This window comes from Emys orbicularis, chromosome 9 (assembly GCF_028017835.1).
Source record: "Emys orbicularis isolate rEmyOrb1 chromosome 9, rEmyOrb1.hap1, whole genome shotgun sequence".
NCBI classification, from domain to species: domain Eukaryota; kingdom Metazoa; phylum Chordata; order Testudines; family Emydidae; genus Emys; species Emys orbicularis.
Window position 1 is genome coordinate 23,719,577 of NC_088691.1, and position 6,000 is coordinate 23,725,576.

Genomic DNA, 6,000 nt, shown 5'->3' on the forward strand with positions numbered 1-6,000 from the left:
ATTAAAACTATTTAAAATACATAAAACTTTTCTAATCAGATTGTTAAATTTGGTCAAAATCTTTCAGCCTAACACTTTAGAGAGACAAGGTGGGTGAGCTAATATAGTTACTTCTGTTGACATTGGTCCATTAAACAATATTACCTCACCCACCTTGTCTCTCTAATACCCCGGGACCAACAGCTGCAACAACACTACCTAAACAACAGCCCAACAGTGCTGCAACATTTTCCATTGCCACACTGTAGAAATACTCAGACACCACTTGCCTGTTTTAGAAGTGTCATAAGTAAGCTCCTTTAGGCTGTGATCCATGTATTATTAACCCCTGAGTTACTGCCTACTGTCCAGGCTACCTTCTTCCGATGTTTGGTAGAAGATATTGTTTGAATTCCTGCAGAGCAGTGTGAGAGCTGGTGAACAGAGGGGAAACTTTTTCTGAGTTTTCAAAAAAAGAAAAAAAAGCAGGAGATCACACATCAGGGCTGACTTGTAAAAAACTGAATTTTTGACATTTGGTTTAATTCTGCATCCAAGTGAGTGCCCTAGCCACTGAGCTACTGTGGATTCTGGGGTGTGTCTCTCCTTCGTACTCTCTCAAAAGGAGAAATCTTCCAAGAAGTGTCAAAACCAGTACATTGCTGGGAAAAAATGGCTTTCGATGAATTGGCATTTTCTGATGAACGACAGCCACTTCATAGAAAAATTCCCATCCAGCTCTAGATGATCACCTCTCCCTGCAGTCACTCTCCAGGGCAAATACTAGCTCCTGCCACGATCAGTTACAAAACAGAAACACCACATTTTGACTTTCATTGAACCCAACCCTCACCCCAGATGATCAAACAGCAACAGCAGCCAAAGGGGCTGTCAATGGTCTTCTCAACTGTGAGTAATAACACTGCTATCACTGGAGATATCCTACACACCACACATCCGTAATCCTTCCTAAGATTGATAGCCCAGCAGGGAAATAACCGGTGGAAGCTGCATTTAGAACAACTCCTGCCAACAGAAGGAATTATAAACTCGGATCTCCTGGCTGATGATTAATAAGACCTCACAACAACTGCAGGACAGAGGATACAGGCCACTTGGTGTGCTAACAGTAGTGGTAGCATAGGATTCTCTAGTCCTCTGTGCTGAGCACCCTACCAGTGCCTCTGCCCATTCCCTACACTAAAAAGATTGTTAAAAATACACCTTCTCTTTGCATATCTGCTGCTTAGTTTGAAGTGTTGAAGTGACAGAAAGAAATTGGAAAAGCTTTAGAATATTTTCGGAAACAGTTTGAAGATTCTGCGCTTTCAGCCTCAGTGAAAATGATGCAAATACAAAAGTGAAAGCACCACATTCACTCTGTGTCTGCACCATGCTCAGCCATGTCACACCGTACTGCCATTCAGAGTGTGCTGGGGCACTGTCCCATTTCAGAGAACAGAGAGCTTTGGTCCTTGGCTCTGGATCTCCCATAAACTTAAATGGATATGTGAGGGCTTGTGTTTAGGGGCTTGTCAATCCAGTGGTATGTATTTGCAGAAGGAGGGGCATGTCAGTAGTACTTTTCCGCCCGCTACTCTGAAGCCATTTCCATTTGGTTTCTTTCTGCCATGGAGAAATCTGCACATAAGTAATGAAAGGACTTGGCATCTGCATAAATCCCCATAAATCTGCATAAATCCTCAAACTACCCACTGTGCCCAAGTGGGTGGAGCCAAGCCTGCCTCACTCCTCCCACCATAAGTACGTCACCGGGACAGGAAGTATAAAGGGCGGGGCCTCCTGTTCAGTTGGAACAGTGTCACTGAAGGAGGCAGATGGACTCTGCTCGCTCCTGGCCGCTGACCCTGGTGCTGAGCCCAGCGACGCCCTGCCCACCGGGGAACCTGCTTCTGCCACAGAGCTGCTGGGTCAGCCGCTGGCCACCTACCCCGAAGAGGCAGAGGATGCCACGCTGGTGCAGGTACACCCTGAGGGGAGGGGAGAAAGTAGCCCAGGGATAGCCAACCTCAGTTGGGCTGTATTTCTGCCTGAGGCACAGTTGGCGTGTTGTGGCTGGATCCCCACTGACCCAGTGGCAGACGACTCCACCACTGTTAGGGTCCTGGGTTGGGGTCTGGTGGAGTAGAGTGGGCCTGGACCCCATCTGCCACCCCACCCCGGGAGTGGCAGCTTCCCCTCACCAGGTCAAGTGGCCTGTGCTTGTCGGTCATCCCTTGGAGCTAGAACGCCCGCCCCCCGGGGTTTGCTCTGCTTCTGCAGCTAGAGACCACAGCTCGTTAACTACTGGAGTTTGCTCTGTCTCTGCCTTAAGAGATCAGGGCTAATTGCCTATTGGCTTTGCCCTGCCTCTGCATTAAGAGACCAGGGCTAATTGGATACTGGGTTTGCTCTGGCCCTGCAAGTACAGCCTAGAACTAACTGACCGGGGGATATGCTCTGTTTCTGCCTCCAGAGGCCAGTGCTAATGGACTACTGTGTTTGCTCTGCCCCTGGCTGAAGGGCCTGGAGCTACTTGGTGCCTGTGTGGGCTCTGAGCCCTGCCACAAGGGCCCAGAGACCATAGACTAAACTGTGTGCAGCCTCTGTTTGAAGGGCCTGAGGGCTATAGATGGTTGGCTGGTTAGCCCATTAGACCGGTCGGGACGCTAACGCCCAATGCTAATTCCCCAATAGTAGACGGAGGCCCCAACAATGTAGTGAGGTGGTGTGATCTCCCTCCAACCCAGAGGGGGAGGGACAACCCCCACACCACTACAGTGCCATACACATCTTCTGTCAAAATGAAGATGTTTCCCCAACACAAATGATGTTAGGATGGAGAGATCAGTCACTTTCCTGTAGTTAAGATAGTTTAACCACAACACAAATTCTTTTACACTTGGTATATCCCATGATGTCATGACAGAAGATTTTCCATCAAATCTGAAGTTAGAACATGAACTTTGAGATATTGGTTTGGATATTTTAAAGTGATTTGTTGTTTTTACAAGCCTTCTCAATTTGACTTGATCTATTTCACTAATGCCTTTAGCTAAAACTCCAGAATGGTCACATTCTTCATAAAGAATAGTGTCTTTCTCTGGGGTTTTTAGAGAGACAAAGTGGTGAGGTAATATCTTTTATTGGACTAACTCCAGGGTTTTCATTGGCTTATGCAGTAAAACAAAAACAACAACAACAAAAACTACCCAAAACAATGTTCAAACATTCAGAACTTCTGGTTCATCCACATTCATCAACTTCTTCCCAACAACTGGGGTCAAGTCATCATGCAAGCATCCATCATCTTTGTTTGTCTAAGGCGGCACTAAGGTCCACTTGCTTCCCTTCTTCTTTGATGCAATCCCTCTATCACTTCCTCAGCTTTCCTTGGGTCTCTTTCCTACCACTCTATCTTTACCATCTCCCCTTCATTCATCCGCTCTACGTGTCCAACCCAGCAAAGTCATGCTTCCTGGATTTTATCAGCCACAACCAGGGCCGGCTCCAGGGTTTTTGCCGCCTCACGCGGTGGGGGGAAAAAAAAAAAAAGCCACAATCGCGATTGGCTCCACCGCGCCGTTTTCTTCTTCGGCGGTGTGGTGGGGTGTCTGCCCCACCCCCATGCTAGAGGGGGCTGCAGCAGGCCAGTGCGCCTGTGCAGCCTGGTAGCCAGTAAGAGAAGGGCTTATTGGGAGCCAATAAGGGCCCGGATTGGAGACAGCCAATCAGGGCCAGGCTCAGCCTATAAAAAGGCTGCTCAGTGAGGGAGCAGTCAGTCTGTCCCAGACCTTCAGGGAGGAAGGTCTGTCTCCTGAGCAGGAGACCAGCACCCAGGACAGTGCAGTGCTGGGCAAGCTCAGGGAAGCAGAGTGGAGCTTCAGTCTGATACCTACCAGACTGCCGGCCCTGAGTAGAAGGGCCTAGAGGGTGCAATGGGGTCAGAGGGGAAGTGACCCAGGGAAGGCTGAAGGCAAGGGGAGAGAAGGAGGGCCGAGAGGCTGCCATTAGAGGGTCCCTGGGTTGGGACCCAGAGTAGCGGGTGGGCCTGGATCACCCCTTTCCCCCTTGTGCTGCACCGGGCCGTGGAGCAGTGGCCGAGTCAGGCTGCAACCTGCCCCCTGACGTAAGAGGGGATAGACTTGGGGGTTGTGGCAGGCCGCTGAGGCTGGTGCAAAGTCTCCTGTTAACCCCCCCCCCCCAGAAGGGGGTGTGGATGGACTAAGGGGCACTGCCGGAGGGCAGTGGTCCTGAAGAGGACGCTGCGAGCTGGAGAGCGACGTGGGCTCAGACGCCGACCAAGGGCGAGACAACGGACGGGACACCACCAGGAGGGGGTGCTCCAATGGACAGAGCTAATTCCCGAGACAACCAGTAGGAGGCACCAGGGGGTGAGTCCCAACTCCGTCACAGGTGGCAATTCGGCGGCAGGTCCTTCCCTCTGAGAGGGACCGAAGGACCCACCGCCGAATTGCCGCCGAAGAGCCCGACGTGCCGCCCCTTCCCCTTGGCCGCCCCAAGCACCTGCTTGCTGGCCTGGTGCCTGGAGCCGGCCCTGGCCACAACATAGACTTTGATTTCAATCCTACTATTTTCATTTCAAAATCTGTCTCTTTGTATAACTTCTCTTATGGTTGCAGCTGTATGTGTGTATGTGTTTCACGAAAAGCAGAAAGTCAGAAAAGCAGTCATCACGAGTATAGTCCTGAGAGGAAGCAGAAAAACAGCTTTTTTTGGGCACAGAACTCACTGCAAAGGCAGACTTTCTAAAGAAGGAAACTGGCGCCTGTTTCTTCCATGCTCAGGGAAACAGGTCTTTGAGTACATTTTCTGTAAATAAACAGGATTGCACCAGTGAAATCCCGATCAATTTCTCTTCCTAACAGATGCAACCTGGCAAGGCCCTGAATATTGGATCACCACACGGGCCAAAGGGAGGGGGGGAGACAATATTTTAGGTGTAAAGTAGTCAGGGATTGGACCGATGCAGGGAAGGAGGTACCCAAGAGGAGCGTCTCTCACTTAGTGGTCCACAGAATGAAATATTTTAGAACCATCAGCATAACTGGTGTGGATCCCTAAAAAACCACAAAGGATAGGAGACTGGGGAAAAGATCACTCCAAATTTGTCTCCCCAAGAAGAACCCCAGAATCTTCTCTCCCTATATCCTTCATCTCAAGAAATTATTATACTGCATTTCCCTGCCAAAGAAATCATCAGTCGCTGCTGTGAAACAGGAATATCATGGAAGAGGAGAAGAGATTTTTACATCTGTCAGACAGAGCAGCCGTTTAATCAAGGAGGAAACAGAATGTGTATTGAAAGACTATGCTAGCTCTACCACTTCTATATGGCAAAGGAAAAAACTTTCACAAACCAAATATCATCAACTGAAGATGAATGAATGCAGACTGCAAAAGAGAGGATACTGAGCAGGGAGAGCTTTTGAGACAGGATCATCTTGTGATTGAGGCAAGAGATTGGAGTCAGTTCTATTCTTGGCTTTGCCAAAGATGTCATGTATAACCTTGGGGCAAGTCTCTTTAGCCCAGAACCTCAAAAATGTACATTCAATAGGAGTTAGGCAACTAAATGCCTTTGAGGACCTGGGGCTTTGCCCCCGTGTGCCTCAGTTTCCTCCCCTGCATAATGGGAATAACATTTACTGGCCTTACATAGATGTTTTGAGGCTCAGTACTTTAATGTCTTTAAAATGCTTTAAGAGCCTTAGCTAGAAGATGGTAGAGGTGAACAAAGTATTACTGTATATTGTGAGACCTCTGCAAACGTGGCATGAAATCCACTGTGGCCAGCAACTGCACCAGGGGACAAGATCTATCCCAAATTCTGGTTCCTCACTGCAGCTAACGCCATGATATTTGTGTCAGGGACACTGTACTCTCCATGCCTGTTGTGTCTCATCTAGAATGTAAGCTTTCTGGGGAAGGGACCATTTTCTTTGTTGTAGATTTGTATATAAATTTGCCTAGCGCAATGAGGCTAGAACCTTTAGATGC